At 41.8% G+C, this 16,668-nt stretch overlaps 22 pseudogenes; all 22 read left to right on the top strand.

The window, feature by feature from the left end:
* Window positions 1-5,721: 5,721 nt before the first annotated feature.
* LOC114779887 (uncharacterized) lies at window positions 5,722-5,840 on the top strand (annotated as a pseudogene).
* Window positions 5,841-6,000: 160 nt separating this feature from the next.
* On the top strand, window positions 6,001-6,119 carry LOC114779871 (uncharacterized; annotated as a pseudogene).
* Window positions 6,120-7,216: 1,097 nt separating this feature from the next.
* Window positions 7,217-7,335, top strand: LOC114779870 (uncharacterized; annotated as a pseudogene).
* A 536-nt stretch (window positions 7,336-7,871) lies between these two features.
* Window positions 7,872-7,990, top strand: LOC114779886 (uncharacterized; annotated as a pseudogene).
* Window positions 7,991-8,150: 160 nt separating this feature from the next.
* Window positions 8,151-8,269, top strand: LOC114779869 (uncharacterized; annotated as a pseudogene).
* A 536-nt stretch (window positions 8,270-8,805) lies between these two features.
* Window positions 8,806-8,924, top strand: LOC114779895 (uncharacterized; annotated as a pseudogene).
* A 161-nt stretch (window positions 8,925-9,085) lies between these two features.
* Window positions 9,086-9,204, top strand: LOC114779885 (uncharacterized; annotated as a pseudogene).
* A 161-nt stretch (window positions 9,205-9,365) lies between these two features.
* Window positions 9,366-9,484, top strand: LOC114779868 (uncharacterized; annotated as a pseudogene).
* Window positions 9,485-10,021: 537 nt separating this feature from the next.
* On the top strand, window positions 10,022-10,140 carry LOC114779884 (uncharacterized; annotated as a pseudogene).
* A 160-nt stretch (window positions 10,141-10,300) lies between these two features.
* On the top strand, window positions 10,301-10,419 carry LOC114779867 (uncharacterized; annotated as a pseudogene).
* A 537-nt stretch (window positions 10,420-10,956) lies between these two features.
* Window positions 10,957-11,075, top strand: LOC114779883 (uncharacterized; annotated as a pseudogene).
* A 161-nt stretch (window positions 11,076-11,236) lies between these two features.
* On the top strand, window positions 11,237-11,355 carry LOC114779894 (uncharacterized; annotated as a pseudogene).
* A 159-nt stretch (window positions 11,356-11,514) lies between these two features.
* LOC114779902 (uncharacterized) lies at window positions 11,515-11,633 on the top strand (annotated as a pseudogene).
* Window positions 11,634-12,167: 534 nt separating this feature from the next.
* LOC114779882 (uncharacterized) lies at window positions 12,168-12,286 on the top strand (annotated as a pseudogene).
* Window positions 12,287-12,447: 161 nt separating this feature from the next.
* LOC114779901 (uncharacterized) lies at window positions 12,448-12,566 on the top strand (annotated as a pseudogene).
* Window positions 12,567-13,102: 536 nt separating this feature from the next.
* On the top strand, window positions 13,103-13,221 carry LOC114779880 (uncharacterized; annotated as a pseudogene).
* A 162-nt stretch (window positions 13,222-13,383) lies between these two features.
* On the top strand, window positions 13,384-13,502 carry LOC114779893 (uncharacterized; annotated as a pseudogene).
* Window positions 13,503-13,662: 160 nt separating this feature from the next.
* On the top strand, window positions 13,663-13,781 carry LOC114779889 (uncharacterized; annotated as a pseudogene).
* Window positions 13,782-14,317: 536 nt separating this feature from the next.
* Window positions 14,318-14,436, top strand: LOC114779879 (uncharacterized; annotated as a pseudogene).
* Window positions 14,437-14,598: 162 nt separating this feature from the next.
* Window positions 14,599-14,717, top strand: LOC114779877 (uncharacterized; annotated as a pseudogene).
* A 537-nt stretch (window positions 14,718-15,254) lies between these two features.
* On the top strand, window positions 15,255-15,373 carry LOC114779878 (uncharacterized; annotated as a pseudogene).
* Window positions 15,374-16,470: 1,097 nt separating this feature from the next.
* LOC114779876 (uncharacterized) lies at window positions 16,471-16,589 on the top strand (annotated as a pseudogene).
* Window positions 16,590-16,668: the final 79 nt, after the last annotated feature.

The following is a 16,668-nucleotide window of genomic DNA, read 5'->3' as shown; positions in this document are numbered from 1 at the left end:
ATTTTGACGAGAATGTGTGCCAAGGCATCCCCACGGCCTACGTTGATGGATGTTCCTACAACCAAGAAGGCAAACTAAAAGCAGGTGCCGGGGTTCTCTGGCTAGACAATCGACCTTGCCCACCACAACACTTCAAACTGGGCCCACAATCATCACAATACGCAGAGATTGCAGCCATTCTCATAACCCTGCAAATCGCCTCGACTCATAACATCAGAGAACTGCTCATCTGCACAGACTCGAACTATGCCAGACTCAGCTTCATGTGCCATCTTCCAAACTGGAAACAAAATGGTTTCAAGACCGCAAACAAAAAACCAGTTAAGCACCAACAACTGTTCCAGGCTTGTGACAACATCACAAGGGAACACGATATAATGGTCTACTGGAAAAAAGTGAAAGGACACTCTAAACAACCTGGTTTAGACAAGGACCTTAACGACCAAACAGATGCACTAGCTAAAGCAGGCGCACTACACGGCGAGTTATGGTCTCCACCTGCCCACCCACCCGCCCTCAACGTGGCAGCCATAACCCGCAGCAAACGGACTCATCCCACTTCAACGACCACCCTACAGCCACTTACAATGGCTCCCAAAATCACCACTAACGACATTGCTGACATGCAAGCCTCTGACCCAGCTATACACACTATCCTTCTCCACCTCTCTGACCCCTCCAACCACCCTATCACAGCTGCACAACTGGCCAGTATGCCAACCCTCAAAGCACTACTCAACGTGAAACCTATGCTGCGTGTGACGCACGACATTCTAGGGTACTGCCCTGATGACGTCACGGCGCCAAGGCTTGTGGTGCCACAGTGCCTAAAGGGGGTTATGCTAATGTATGCTCACGACACACCAAGTTCAGGACACCACGGCACAAGAGCCACTTACGAGACACTAAAACAGGTAGCATACTGGCCTGGCATGCAGCAAGATGTGGCAGAGTATGTGAAAGGATGCCTTCTTTGTTGCCAATTCCAACCAACAAACCCAAACCACAGAGCCCCACTGCAGCGCAGAGGAGTCACATTCCCTTGGTCAGACCTCCAGATTGACTGGGTCGGACCCCTGCCGAGATCAACCAGAGGCAACAAGTATTTCCTCACAGTTGTATGCCAGTTCACAAAGTGGGTAGAATGCCTCCCGGCACCGAATGACACTGCACAGACTACAGCATACCTCCTGATGAATCACATATTCTCCAGGTTCGGGCTACCACTGAGAGTTAACTTGGACAGGGGCACCCACTTCACAGCTGAGATCATGCAGCAAACATGGAAACTTCTGGGAATACAAGCACGCCTTCACATAAGCCAACACCCTATTGCGTCCGGACAAGTGGAACGTATGAACCGGACCGTAGTCAGCATGCTACGAAAGTTTGTGTCTTCCAACCAAAAGGACTGGGATGTGAAACTTCCACTGGTGCTTATGGCCATCAGAGCAACTCCGAATGAAGCAACGGGTGTGTCTCCCTTCGAACTGATGACAGGCCGGCAAATGACGTTGCCATTACATCTGCTATACCAACCAGGAGACACCAACCTTGTCACCGCCTACACCACTCACCAGTACCTTGATGAATTGCACCGGCATTTGAGAACCACATTTGCTTTTGCCCAACAACGACTCCAAAAGAGTGCAGAAGGCCAGAAAGCTTATTATGACCGGAAGGCATCACACCACGAACTGGACGTGGGTGACAAGGTTTGGTATTACCGCTACACACAGCTGCCTCAGGCATCCTCTCACCGGCTGTCAAAGAAGTTTCTGCCACACTGGACGGGACCGCATGAGATCATGGACAAACTCTCTCCTGTCGCATACCGAATCAAGATAAGCCGGGGACAGAAAGAACCAGTTCTCAAATGGGTCCATCGTAACCAGATCAAGAGACATGTGGCTACTGGCAGGGGAAGACAAGGGGGGGCTAGTACTGACTAGACCTTACAAAAAAAAAAAAAAAAAAAAAAAAAAAAAAAAAAACTGAAGACCGCTCTGAACAGGCGAGAACTTCCTTTGCTGATCCACTGCCTTTCTCCTTCCTCTCTGAAACAGGATGCTGCTGTGGCTCTCCATGCTATGCCTCCAGCTAACCAGAGGACAACCACAACCTGACATCACATCCCCGGGCCCAGCATCTGGTATTGCACTAAGGGACCAACCTGGACTTCTCGTCACCAACTGCAGAACATATACCCAAAAGGTGTATGTCCGTCTGGACCCCCGAAATGTCTACAGGAAACATTACCCTGAGGCAACTGCACGCTACAGTTGGGCAGGTGCCCGGTGGACAGAGGATGCCCTAGGTCACGCAGAAGCTGATGTCAAACACATGCTCACTCAACTAAAAAAGATGACTGTCACACAAGCAGAGCTAAATGGACACAACAAACGTAACAAACGTTTCCTGGGGGCCTTGCTCGGAGCTGCTGCTGCCGTAGGAACCTTGTTCAACCTAGGAGTGACCAGCGTCAACTCCGTGCGCCTGTCTACCCTGAAGCAACATGTAGAGGAAATCCAAACCGAGGTTCCCCAACTAAGAGAACAACTTGCACTACAGGGACAAACCCTACAGACTATCGGCAAATCATTGAAGGGCACCTTGGTGGTTCTGAACACTCACAGTGTCCTTTTAAACAAAACTGTGAACTCTGTGAAACAGCTATTCTCCATTATACAGAATGACGTTGCCCAAGCTCAGCTGGTCACCACACTGATGTCCGACATGCTACGTGAGGTGAGCTCTTCCATTGACAGCATAGCTATGGGTAGAATTCCCCCGTATCTCGTGCCCCTGAGCCTTGTACAAGCAGTGTTATCCTCCGCTACCACTCATCCACCGGACTCGCTCCAAGCCCACCTGGCCTACTCCCTGGGAGGTTCCATCCTGTTACATGTTGACCCTGAACAGAGTGAGATGGCATTTCTCCTAAACCTCCCCATCATTGACTCTGACAACATTTACAGACTCAAGGACATTGTCAATGTCGGATTTTGGCAAGGAAACACACACATCAGGATACTCACGCCAGATGTTGTAGCCTACCACGACAGTAACCCACAGTTATACCTGGCCCCAAACCTGCGCATGTGTACCCTGACCAAAGACATCCATTATCTCTGCCCCAGTAAACCCTTCCTCCGTGACAATACGGAAGGAATCTGTGGCTTACAGGCCATGCCGAAAGAGACACTCTGCCCTGCTGAGGCCAAAACTCGAGCACACGTCACAGAAACGCATGCAGAGATTGTGGGGAATCAGTGGCTGGTTAACACACCCATCAGTACCGCCACACTGACCTATGATCAACATGACACTGCCACCCGGATCAACGTGCCCAACCAAAGTATGTGGATTCAAGTGCCGAAAGGTGCCATCCTCCACATCGGGGACCTGGCGTTGTACCACCTTCCGAGCGATGAGTACCAGTCCGAGGTGGAACTTCCATCTTTCTTCAAGGATCACAGCCTCACCCTGGAGCCTGAACTGGAACAGAGCATTGAGGAAGGGGGGTCTCAGATAATTGATATCACCCCAATCGACACAGCCCTCCAAGCATTGTCTAGGCAACCTGTCCAGACCAACTTCCCTGTTGCCCGATCCTGGACTGCGGCCGACACATCTCTTTGCCTCGCCACAGTGATCGGTTACACCCTAACTCTCGGCCTTGCCTTCGTCCTGTTTAACAGAGTAAATTTGGTGCAAAGGTCCATGAACCGGTGCACGGCTGCATTTCCCCGGACCTTCAAGAAAAACCGCCGTAGGAGAGTACCCCAGGCGGAGGCAGTGCTGAACTTGACCAAGGGGAACACCCGGATGGAAGACCCAAAGGCTTGCTGATCCACCTGCTATCTGACTTACAGGATCCATCTGTCATCCCACCTTCATGATCCAATGTGTCTGATAAGGTTTCTAGTTGAACACTTTTCAGCCACAAGGGGGGATTTGTAGCGTCTGCGTAGGATCACAGATGGTTGATCTTCAAAGAACCTTTTAACCTTTGACATTTACATACCAATTACAACCCTGGACCCTCACTCTGATCGCCCCGTCTTCCCCCACTGTCACAAATGTAGCGTCTGCGTAGGATCATAGATGGTTGATCTTCAAAGAACCTTTTAACCTTTGACATTTACATACAAATTACAACCTGGACCCTCAGCCTGATTGTCCCGTCTGCCCCCACTGTCACCAAGACGATGCGAAGCAGACGGGGTCTGCAAACTGCTCATCGGGGCTCCAAGCTTCAAAGCATTCCAAAGACCTCCTGTCTGGCCCCACCTTCACAATACACAATCACGCACACACTTAAAACATATTGTCTGTATCTTGTGCTAGGAATATGTGATTATAAGTGGATCCCGTATATGCACGCGTTGTGTGTACGTTCCCTTGTATGAATTATACTAGTTACAACTTTCTATTGTGCATTAGGTAAACTTTAATTACCTATAATTAAGTGTATAAGTGTATCTCTACTTTCCTACCTCCTAAAGGTCCCTTTCTTGGTGTCAGAAGGAACTTCTCTTTACTACTGGAACAGTGATCCATACCATGTGATCACAAAATACATCATACAATTTCTATAAGGTAGAAATTGTAACTGCAACAAACTACAGTCTCTCTCTGGACCAGCCATAAACATTCCGGTCAGTCGTAAACCCAGACATAGGGAACTTCTCCCGCCAAAATGTCACACTTGTGATTGGCTATTCAGGCCACATGATGGGCGTGCCAGAAAACATTCAAAAAGGAGCGTCACACAGGCACGAATGCTCAGAACTTCTCTTCTTCCTTCCGAGACACCTTTTCTTTCAACACTTTGTTACTCTTTGGCAATATTTACCTTCAAGGAGAACCTCCAACGCCAGACCTACGGATCAAGGATCGTGACCCTACAGCATCAGGACTCTTTGCATGAAATAAGGACCAATGCAAGTAACTATGCACGTCTAAACCCCTTTTTAAGGTGAACATAAGAATTCTCTGACGATTCTCATTAGGCTGTGGTTAATTGATGTGTAATACTGCCATTCTCTTTTCATCACTTTCCTTTACCCTGTATGTATATGTTTGTCTAATTGTTGTATGTTAGCTATAGCCGTGTTTATTAAATTCTTTAAATTCACAATCGTTTGTTTCTGTGTGCTGCTCACATCTGGAGTCACTGAACGTTGACCTTTTAAGCTACATGCTAAGTTACTGCTAGCACGCAGAGTCAGGAAAGCTACCTTTCCTGGCCAAAGGGGGGGATAATCGTTCCCAGAATTGATAGATAATTAATTTATCTGCTCCGTGAACGGACAGATCAAGTAATTGTAACATTAATTCTGCTACAGCTTATCCCCAAATCTAGTCTAAATGTCTATTATTAATTATAACCAGTTATAATTAATTCTAGATATTTCCTCTTGAGCTAATTCGTTACAGCACCCTGATGTCAATTTAATATCTGATATTTCATATTAAGCGGATTTTTATAACAGGGAGTCGGCAATAGGGCCTGCTCCATCCGCTTTATTCATCGACCCAGTATTGCATTGCCTCTAGAAGGTGTGCACTTTATTTGTTGTTTTGCAAATAAAAGCTTACCACTCCAACTTTTATGCCTTTTCTCCATCATAATTTGACAGTAAAGCGGGAGTTTTCACTCTTTGATATGTGTTCAAGCCCCTTTGGTTTAAAGTTCAAGATTTTCAAGCAGAGTTTGTGTACGGACAAACCAGCTGAAGAATGCCCAATCTTGTCTGATCTCAGAAGCTAAGAAGGCTTGGGCCTGGTTAGTACTTGGATGGGAGACTACATGGGAATACCAGGTGCTGTAAGCTTTAACTATTGAAAAACTTTTAAAATGAAAGTATTTACATGGCTTTGTTAGCTTTTTTTGCCTTTTCTCCATCATAATTTGATAGTAAAGCGGGAGTTTTCGCACTTTATAATGTTTTCAAAGTCCTTTTGTTTAAAGTCCAAGATTTTCAAGCAGAGTTTGCTTACGGACATGCCAGCTGAAGATTGCCCAATCTTGTCTGATCTCAGAAGCTAAGAAGGCTTGGGCCTGGTTAGTACTTGAATGGGAGACTACATGGGAATGCCAGGTGCTGTAAGCTTTAACTATTGTAAGACTTTTAAAATGAAAGTATTTACATCACTTTGTTAACTTTTTTAAAGTAAGTTAAGGGGTACTTTCTTTCTTTAGTATGTTTTCCCGCCTTTTTTCTTTTTTTTTTTTTTTTTTTTAACTTCTCTTCAGGTTTCTTTGTCTGTGTGTGCTCTACAACGATCATTCACAGGCTTGGCTATGGAGTGGGGTGGAGCTGAATCGATTAGGTGGGGTTTTCCAGCCCTCGGCCTTCAGGTGCTACGCACCCTGATGTCAATTTAATATCTGATATTTCATATTAAGCGGATTTTTATAACAGGGAGTCGGCAATAGGGCCTGCTCCATCCGCTTTATTCATCGACCCAGTATTGCATTGCCTCTAGAAGGTGTGCACTTTATTTGTTGTTTTGCAAATAAAAGCTTACCACTCCAACTTTTATGCCTTTTCTCCATCATAATTTGACAGTAAAGCGGGAGTTTTCACTCTTTGATATGTGTTCAAGCCCCTTTGGTTTAAAGTTCAAGATTTTCAAGCAGAGTTTGTGTACGGACAAACCAGCTGAAGAATGCCCAATCTTGTCTGATCTCAGGAAGCTAAGAAGGCTTGGGCCTGGTTAGTACTTGGATGGGAGACTACATGGGAATGCCAGGTGCTGTAAGCTTTAACTATTGAAAAACTTTTAAAATGAAAGTATTTACATGGCTTTGTTAGCTTTTTTTTGCCTTTTCTCCATCATAATTTGATAGTAAAGCGGGAGTTTTCGCACTTTATAATGTTTTCAAAGCCCTTTTGGTTTAAAGTTCAAGATTTTCAAGCAGAGTTTGTGTACGGACAAACCAGCTGAAGAATGCCCAATCTTGTCTGATCTCAGAAGCTAAGAAGGCTTGGGCCTGGTTAGTACTTGGATGGGGAGACTACATGGGAATACCAGGTGCTGTAAGCTTTAACTATTGAAAAACTTTTAAAATGAAAGTATTTACATGGCTTTGTTAGCTTTTTTTGCCTTTTCTCCATCATAATTTGATAGTAAAGCGGGAGTTTTCGCACTTTATAATGTTTTCAAAGTCCTTTTGTTTAAAGTCCAAGATTTTCAAGCAGAGTTTGCTTACGGACATGCCAGCTGAAGATTGCCCAATCTTGTCTGATCTCAGAAGCTAAGAAGGCTTGGGCCTGGTTAGTACTTGAATGGGAGACTACATGGGAATGCCAGGTGCTGTAAGCTTTAACTATTGTAAGACTTTTAAAATGAAAGTATTTACATCACTTTGTTAACTTTTTTAAAGTAAGTTAAGGGGTACTTTCTTTCTTTAGTATGTTTTCCCGCCTTTTTTCTTTTTTTTTTTTTTTTTTTTTAACTTCTCTTCAGGTTTCTTTGTCTGTGTGTGCTCTACAACGATCATTCACAGGCTTGGCTATGGAGTGGGGTGGAGCTGAATCGATTAGGTGGGGTTTTCCAGCCCTCGGCCTTCAGGTGCTACGCACCCTGATGTCAATTTAATATCTGATATGTCATATTAAGCGGATTTTTATAACAGGGAGTCGGCAATAGGGCCTGCTCCATCCGCTTTATTCATCGACCCAGTATTGCATTGCCTCTAGAAGGTGTGCACTTTATTTGTTGTTTTGCAAATAAAAGCTTACCACTCCAACTTTTATGCCTTTTCTCCATCATAATTTGACAGTAAAGCGGGAGTTTTCACTCTTTGATATGTGTTCAAGCCCCTTTGGTTTAAAGTTCAAGATTTTCAAGCAGAGTTTGTGTACGGACAAACCAGCTGAAGAATGCCCAATCTTGTCTGATCTCAGAAGCTAAGAAGGCTTGGGCCTGGTTAGTACTTGGATGGGAGACTACATGGGAATACCAGGTGCTGTAAGCTTTAACTATTGAAAAACTTTTAAAATGAAAGTATTTACATGGCTTTGTTAGCTTTTTTTGCCTTTTCTCCATCATAATTTGATAGTAAAGCGGGAGTTTTCGCACTTTATAATGTTTTCAAAGTCCTTTTGTTTAAAGTCCAAGATTTTCAAGCAGAGTTTGCTTACGGACATGCCAGCTGAAGATTGCCCAATCTTGTCTGATCTCAGAAGCTAAGAAGGCTTGGGCCTGGTTAGTACTTGAATGGGAGACTACATGGGAATGCCAGGTGCTGTAAGCTTTAACTATTGTAAGACTTTTAAAATGAAAGTATTTACATCACTTTGTTAACTTTTTTAAAGTAAGTTAAGGGGTACTTTCTTTCTTTAGTATGTTTTCCCGCCTTTTTTCTTTTTTTTTTTTTTTTTTTTTAACTTCTCTTCAGGTTTCTTTGTCTGTGTGTGCTCTACAACGATCATTCACAGGCTTGGCTATGGAGTGGGGTGGAGCTGAATCGATTAGGTGGGGTTTTCCAGCCCTCGGCCTTCAGGTGCTACGCACCCTGATGTCAATTTAATATCTGATATTTCATATTAAGCGGATTTTTATAACAGGGAGTCGGCAATAGGGCCTGCTCCATCCGCTTTATTCATCGACCCAGTATTGCATTGCCTCTAGAAGGTGTGCACTTTATTTGTTGTTTTGCAAATAAAAGCTTACCACTCCAACTTTTATGCCTTTTCTCCATCATAATTTGACAGTAAAGCGGGAGTTTTCACTCTTTGATATGTGTTCAAGCCCCTTTGGTTTAAAGTTCAAGATTTTCAAGCAGAGTTTGTGTACGGACAAACCAGCTGAAGAATGCCCAATCTTGTCTGATCTCAGAAGCTAAGAAGGCTTGGGCCTGGTTAGTACTTGGATGGGAGACTACATGGGAATGCCAGGTGCTGTAAGCTTTAACTATTGAAAAACTTTTAAAATGAAAGTATTTACATGGCTTTGTTAGCTTTTTTTGCCTTTTCTCCATCATAATTTGATAGTAAAGCGGGAGTTTTCGCACTTTATAATGTTTTCAAAGCCCTTTTGGTTTAAAGTTCAAGATTTTCAAGCAGAGTTTGTGTACGGACAAACCAGCTGAAGAATGCCCAATCTTGTCTGATCTCAGAAGCTAAGAAGGCTTGGGCCTGGTTAGTACTTGGATGGGAGACTACATGGGAATACCAGGTGCTGTAAGCTTTAACTATTGAAAAACTTTTAAAATGAAAGTATTTACATGGCTTTGTTAGCTTTTTTTTGCCTTTTCTCCATCATAATTTGATAGTAAAGCGGGAGTTTTCGCACTTTATAATGTTTTCAAAGTCCTTTTGTTTAAAGTCCAAGATTTTCAAGCAGAGTTTGCTTACGGACATGCCAGCTGAAGATTGCCCAATCTTGTCTGATCTCAGAAGCTAAGAAGGCTTGGGCCTGGTTAGTACTTGAATGGGAGACTACATGGGAATGCCAGGTGCTGTAAGCTTTAACTATTGTAAGACTTTTAAAATGAAAGTATTTACATCACTTTGTTAACTTTTTTAAAGTAAGTTAAGGGGTACTTTCTTTCTTTAGTATGTTTTCCCGCCTTTTTTCTTTTTTTTTTTTTTTTTTTTTTAACTTCTCTTCAGGTTTCTTTGTCTGTGTGTGCTCTACAACGATCATTCACAGGCTTGGCTATGGAGTGGGGTGGAGCTGAATCGATTAGGTGGGGTTTTCCAGCCCTCGGCCTTCAGGTGCTACGCACCCTGATGTCAATTTAATATCTGATATTTCATATTAAGCGGATTTTTATAACAGGGAGTCGGCAATAGGGCCTGCTCCATCCGCTTTATTCATCGACCCAGTATTGCATTGCCTCTAGAAGGTGTGCACTTTATTTGTTGTTTTGCAAATAAAAGCTTACCACTCCAACTTTTATGCCTTTTCTCCATCATAATTTGACAGTAAAGCGGGAGTTTTCACTCTTTGATATGTGTTCAAGCCCCTTTGGTTTAAAGTTCAAGATTTTCAAGCAGAGTTTGTGTACGGACAAACCAGCTGAAGAATGCCCAATCTTGTCTGATCTCAGAAGCTAAGAAGGCTTGGGCCTGGTTAGTACTTGGATGGGAGACTACATGGGAATACCAGGTGCTGTAAGCTTTAACTATTGAAAAACTTTTAAAATGAAAGTATTTACATGGCTTTGTTAGCTTTTTTTGCCTTTTCTCCATCATAATTTGATAGTAAAGCGGGAGTTTTCGCACTTTATAATGTTTTCAAAGTCCTTTTGTTTAAAGTCCAAGATTTTCAAGCAGAGTTTGCTTACGGACATGCCAGCTGAAGATTGCCCAATCTTGTCTGATCTCAGAAGCTAAGAAGGCTTGGGCCTGGTTAGTACTTGAATGGGAGACTACATGGGAATGCCAGGTGCTGTAAGCTTTAACTATTGTAAGACTTTTAAAATGAAAGTATTTACATCACTTTGTTAACTTTTTTAAAGTAAGTTAAGGGGTACTTTCTTTCTTTAGTATGTTTTCCCGCCTTTTTTCTTTTTTTTTTTTTTTTTTTTTTAACTTCTCTTCAGGTTTCTTTGTCTGTGTGTGCTCTACAACGATCATTCACAGGCTTGGCTATGGAGTGGGGTGGAGCTGAATCGATTAGGTGGGGTTTTCCAGCCCTCGGCCTTCAGGTGCTACGCACCCTGATGTCAATTTAATATCTGATATTTCATATTAAGCGGATTTTTATAACAGGGAGTCGGCAATAGGGCCTGCTCCATCCGCTTTATTCATCGACCCAGTATTGCATTGCCTCTAGAAGGTGTGCACTTTATTTGTTGTTTTGCAAATAAAAGCTTACCACTCCAACTTTTATGCCTTTTCTCCATCATAATTTGACAGTAAAGCGGGAGTTTTCACTCTTTGATATGTGTTCAAGCCCCTTTGGTTTAAAGTTCAAGATTTTCAAGCAGAGTTTGTGTACGGACAAACCAGCTGAAGAATGCCCAATCTTGTCTGATCTCAGAAGCTAAGAAGGCTTGGGCCTGGTTAGTACTTGGATGGGAGACTACATGGGAATACCAGGTGCTGTAAGCTTTAACTATTGAAAAACTTTTAAAATGAAAGTATTTACATGGCTTTGTTAGCTTTTTTTGCCTTTTCTCCATCATAATTTGATAGTAAAGCGGGAGTTTTCGCACTTTATAATGTTTTCAAAGCCCTTTTGGTTTAAAGTTCAAGATTTTCAAGCAGAGTTTGTGTACGGACAAACCAGCTGAAGAATGCCCAATCTTGTCTGATCTCAGAAGCTAAGAAGGCTTGGGCCTGGTTAGTACTTGGATGGGAGACTACATGGGAATGCCAGGTGCTGTAAGCTTTAACTATTGAAAAACTTTAAAATGAAAGTATTTACATGGCTTTGTTAGCTTTTTTTGCCTTTTCTCCATCATAATTTGATAGTAAAGCGGGAGTTTTCGCACTTTATAATGTTTTCAAAGTCCTTTTGTTTAAAGTCCAAGATTTTCAAGCAGAGTTTGCTTACGGACATGCCAGCTGAAGATTGCCCAATCTTGTCTGATCTCAGAAGCTAAGAAGGCTTGGGCCTGGTTAGTACTTGAATGGGAGACTACATGGGAATGCCAGGTGCTGTAAGCTTTAACTATTGTAAGACTTTTAAAATGAAAGTATTTACATCACTTTGTTAACTTTTTTAAAGTAAGTTAAGGGGTACTTTCTTTCTTTAGTATGTTTTCCCGCCTTTTTTCTTTTTTTTTTTTTTTTTTTAACTTCTCTTCAGGTTTCTTTGTCTGTGTGTGCTCTACAACGATCATTCACAGGCTTGGCTATGGAGTGGGGTGGAGCTGAATCGATTAGGTGGGGTTTTCCAGCCCTCGGCCTTCAGGTGCTACGCACCCTGATGTCAATTTAATATCTGATATTTCATATTAAGCGGATTTTTATAACAGGGAGTCGGCAATAGGGCCTGCTCCATCCGCTTTATTCATCGACCCAGTATTGCATTGCCTCTAGAAGGTGTGCACTTTATTTGTTGTTTTGCAAATAAAAGCTTACCACTCCAACTTTTATGCCTTTTCTCCATCATAATTTGACAGTAAAGCGGGAGTTTTCACTCTTTGATATGTGTTCAAGCCCCTTTGGTTTAAAGTTCAAGATTTTCAAGCAGAGTTTGTGTACGGACAAACCAGCTGAAGAATGCCCAATCTTGTCTGATCTCAGAAGCTAAGAAGGCTTGGGCCTGGTTAGTACTTGGATGGGAGACTACATGGGAATACCAGGTGCTGTAAGCTTTAACTATTGAAAAACTTTTAAAATGAAAGTATTTACATGGCTTTGTTAGCTTTTTTTGCCTTTTTTTCCATCATAATTTGATAGTAAAGCGGGAGTTTTCGCACTTTATAATGTTTTCAAAGTCCTTTTGTTTAAAGTCCAAGATTTTCAAGCAGAGTTTGCTTACGGACATGCCAGCTGAAGATTGCCCAATCTTGTCTGATCTCAGAAGCTAAGAAGGCTTGGGCCTGGTTAGTACTTGAATGGGAGACTACATGGGAATGCCAGGTGCTGTAAGCTTTAACTATTGTAAGACTTTTAAAATGAAAGTATTTACATCACTTTGTTAACTTTTTTAAAGTAAGTTAAGGGGTACTTTCTTTCTTTAGTATGTTTTCCCGCCTTTTTTCTTTTTTTTTTTTTTTTTTTTTAACTTCTCTTCAGGTTTCTTTGTCTGTGTGTGCTCTACAACGATCATTCACAGGCTTGGCTATGGAGTGGGGTGGAGCTGAATCGATTAGGTGGGGTTTTCCAGCCCTCGGCCTTCAGGTGCTACGCACCCTGATGTCAATTTAATATCTGATATGTCATATTAAGCGGATTTTTATAACAGGGAGTCGGCAATAGGGCCTGCTCCATCCGCTTTATTCATCGACCCAGTATTGCATTGCCTCTAGAAGGTGTGCACTTTATTTGTTGTTTTGCAAATAAAAGCTTACCACTCCAACTTTTATGCCTTTTCTCCATCATAATTTGACAGTAAAGCGGGAGTTTTCACTCTTTGATATGTGTTCAAGCCCCTTTGGTTTAAAGTTCAAGATTTTCAAGCAGAGTTTGTGTACGGACAAACCAGCTGAAGAATGCCCAATCTTGTCTGATCTCAGAAGCTAAGAAGGCTTGGGCCTGGTTAGTACTTGGATGGGAGACTACATGGGAATACCAGGTGCTGTAAGCTTTAACTATTGAAAAACTTTTAAAATGAAAGTATTTACATGGCTTTGTTAGCTTTTTTTGCCTTTTCTTCCATCATAATTTGATAGTAAAGCGGGAGTTTTCGCACTTTATAATGTTTTCAAAGCCCTTTTGGTTTAAAGTTCAAGATTTTCAAGCAGAGTTTGTGTACGGACAAACCAGCTGAAGAATGCCCAATCTTGTCTGATCTCAGAAGCTAAGAAGGCTTGGGCCTGGTTAGTACTTGGATGGGAGACTACATGGGAATGCCAGGTGCTGTAAGCTTTAACTATTGAAAAACTTTTAAAATGAAAGTATTTACATGGCTTTGTTAGCTTTTTTTGCCTTTTCTCCATCATAATTTGATAGTAAAGCGGGAGTTTTCGCACTTTATAATGTTTTCAAAGTCCTTTTGTTTAAAGTCCAAGATTTTCAAGCAGAGTTTGCTTACGGACATGCCAGCTGAAGATTGCCCAATCTTGTCTGATCTCAGAAGCTAAGAAGGCTTGGGCCTGGTTAGTACTTGAATGGGAGACTACATGGGAATGCCAGGTGCTGTAAGCTTTAACTATTGTAAAACTTTTAAAATGAAAGTATTTACATCACTTTGTTAACTTTTTTAAAGTAAGTTAAGGGGTACTTTCTTTCTTTAGTATGTTTTCCCGCCTTTTTTCTTTTTTTTTTTTTTTTTTTTTAACTTCTCTTCAGGTTTCTTTGTCTGTGTGTGCTCTACAACGATCATTCACAGGCTTGGCTATGGAGTGGGGTGGAGCTGAATCGATTAGGTGGGGTTTTCCAGCCCTCGGCCTTCAGGTGCTACGCACCCTGATGTCAATTTAATATCTGATATTTCATATTAAGCGGATTTTTATAACAGGGAGTCGGCAATAGGGCCTGCTCCATCCGCTTTATTCATCGACCCAGTATTGCATTGCCTCTAGAAGGTGTGCACTTTATTTGTTGTTTTGCAAATAAAAGCTTACCACTCCAACTTTTATGCCTTTTCTCCATCATAATTTGACAGTAAAGCGGGAGTTTTCACTCTTTGATATGTGTTCAAGCCCCTTTGGTTTAAAGTTCAAGATTTTCAAGCAGAGTTTGTGTACGGACAAACCAGCTGAAGAATGCCCAATCTTGTCTGATCTCAGAAGCTAAGAAGGCTTGGGCCTGGTTAGTACTTGGATGGGAGACTACATGGGAATACCAGGTGCTGTAAGCTTTAACTATTGAAAAACTTTTAAAATGAAAGTATTTACATGGCTTTGTTAGCTTTTTTTGCCTTTTTTTCCATCATAATTTGATAGTAAAGCGGGAGTTTTCGCACTTTATAATGTTTTCAAAGCCCTTTTGGTTTAAAGTTCAAGATTTTCAAGCAGAGTTTGCTTACGGACATGCCAGCTGAAGATTGCCCAATCTTGTCTGATCTCAGAAGCTAAGAAGGCTTGGGCCTGGTTAGTACTTGAATGGGAGACTACATGGGAATGCCAGGTGCTGTAAGCTTTAACTATTGTAAGACTTTTAAAATGAAAGTATTTACATCACTTTGTTAACTTTTTTAAAGTAAGTTAAGGGGTACTTTCTTTCTTTAGTATGTTTTCCCGCCTTTTTTCTTTTTTTTTTTTTTTTTTTTTTAACTTCTCTTCAGGTTTCTTTGTCTGTGTGTGCTCTACAACGATCATTCACAGGCTTGGCTATGGAGTGGGGTGGAGCTGAATCGATTAGGTGGGGTTTTCCAGCCCTCGGCCTTCAGGTGCTACGCACCCTGATGTCAATTTAATATCTGATATGTCATATTAAGCGGATTTTTATAACAGGGAGTCGGCAATAGGGCCTGCTCCATCCGCTTTATTCATCGACCCAGTATTGCATTGCCTCTAGAAGGTGTGCACTTTATTTGTTGTTTTGCAAATAAAAGCTTACCACTCCAACTTTTATGCCTTTTCTCCATCATAATTTGACAGTAAAGCGGGAGTTTTCACTCTTTGATATGTGTTCAAGCCCCTTTGGTTTAAAGTTCAAGATTTTCAAGCAGAGTTTGTGTACGGACAAACCAGCTGAAGAATGCCCAATCTTGTCTGATCTCAGAAGCTAAGAAGGCTTGGGCCTGGTTAGTACTTGGATGGGAGACTACATGGGAATACCAGGTGCTGTAAGCTTTAACTATTGAAAAACTTTTAAAATGAAAGTATTTACATGGCTTTGTTAGCTTTTTTTGCCTTTTTTCTCCATCATAATTTGATAGTAAAGCGGGAGTTTTCGCACTTTATAATGTTTTCAAAGCCCTTTTGGTTTAAAGTTCAAGATTTTCAAGCAGAGTTTGTGTACGGACAACCAGCTGAAGAATGCCCAATCTTGTCTGATCTCAGAAGCTAAGAAGGCTTGGGCCTGGTTAGTACTTGAATGGGAGACTACATGGGAATGCCAGGTGCTGTAAGCTTTAACTATTGTAAGACTTTTAAAATGAAAGTATTTACATCACTTTGTTAACTTTTTTAAAGTAAGTTAAGGGGTACTTTCTTTCTTTAGTATGTTTTCCCGCCTTTTTTCTTTTTTTTTTTTTTTTTTTTTAACTTCTCTTCAGGTTTCTTTGTCTGTGTGTGCTCTACAACGATCATTCACAGGCTTGGCTATGGAGTGGGGTGGAGCTGAATCGATTAGGTGGGGTTTTCCAGCCCTCGGCCTTCAGGTGCTACGCACCCTGATGTCAATTTAATATCTGATATTTCATATTAAGCGGATTTTTATAACAGGGAGTCGGCAATAGGGCCTGCTCCATCCGCTTTATTCATCGACCCAGTATTGCATTGCCTCTAGAAGGTGTGCACTTTATTTGTTGTTTTGCAAATAAAAGCTTACCACTCCAACTTTTATGCCTTTTCTCCATCATAATTTGACAGTAAAGCGGGAGTTTTCACTCTTTGATATGTGTTCAAGCCCCTTTGGTTTAAAGTTCAAGATTTTCAAGCAGAGTTTGTGTACGGACAAACCAGCTGAAGAATGCCCAATCTTGTCTGATCTCAGGAGCTAAGAAGGCTTGGGCCTGGTTAGTACTTGGATGGGAGACTACATGGGAATGCCAGGTGCTGTAAGCTTTAACTATTGAAAAACTTTTAAAATGAAAGTATTTACAATGGCTTTGTTAGCTTTTTTTGCCTTTTCTCCATCATAATTTGATAGTAAAGCGGGAGTTTTCGCACTTTATAATGTTTTCAAAGCCCTTTTGGTTAAAGTTCAAGATTTTCAAGCAGAGTTTGTGTACGGACAAACCAGCTGAAGAATGCCCAATCTTGTCTGATCTCAGAAGCTAAGAAGGCTTGGGCCTGGTTAGTACTTGGATGGGAGACTACATGGGAATACCAGGTGCTGTAAGCTTTAACTATTGAAAAACTTTTAAAATGAAAGTATTTACATCACTTTGTTAACTTTTTTAAAGTAAGTTAAGGGGTACTTT

The sequence above is a fragment of the Denticeps clupeoides genome, unplaced genomic scaffold (genome assembly GCF_900700375.1).
Source record: "Denticeps clupeoides unplaced genomic scaffold, fDenClu1.1, whole genome shotgun sequence".
NCBI lineage: Eukaryota > Metazoa > Chordata > Actinopteri > Clupeiformes > Denticipitidae > Denticeps > Denticeps clupeoides.
The sequence above is the reverse complement of the archived record's forward strand: the minus strand, read 5'-3'. Positions and strand labels throughout refer to the sequence as shown.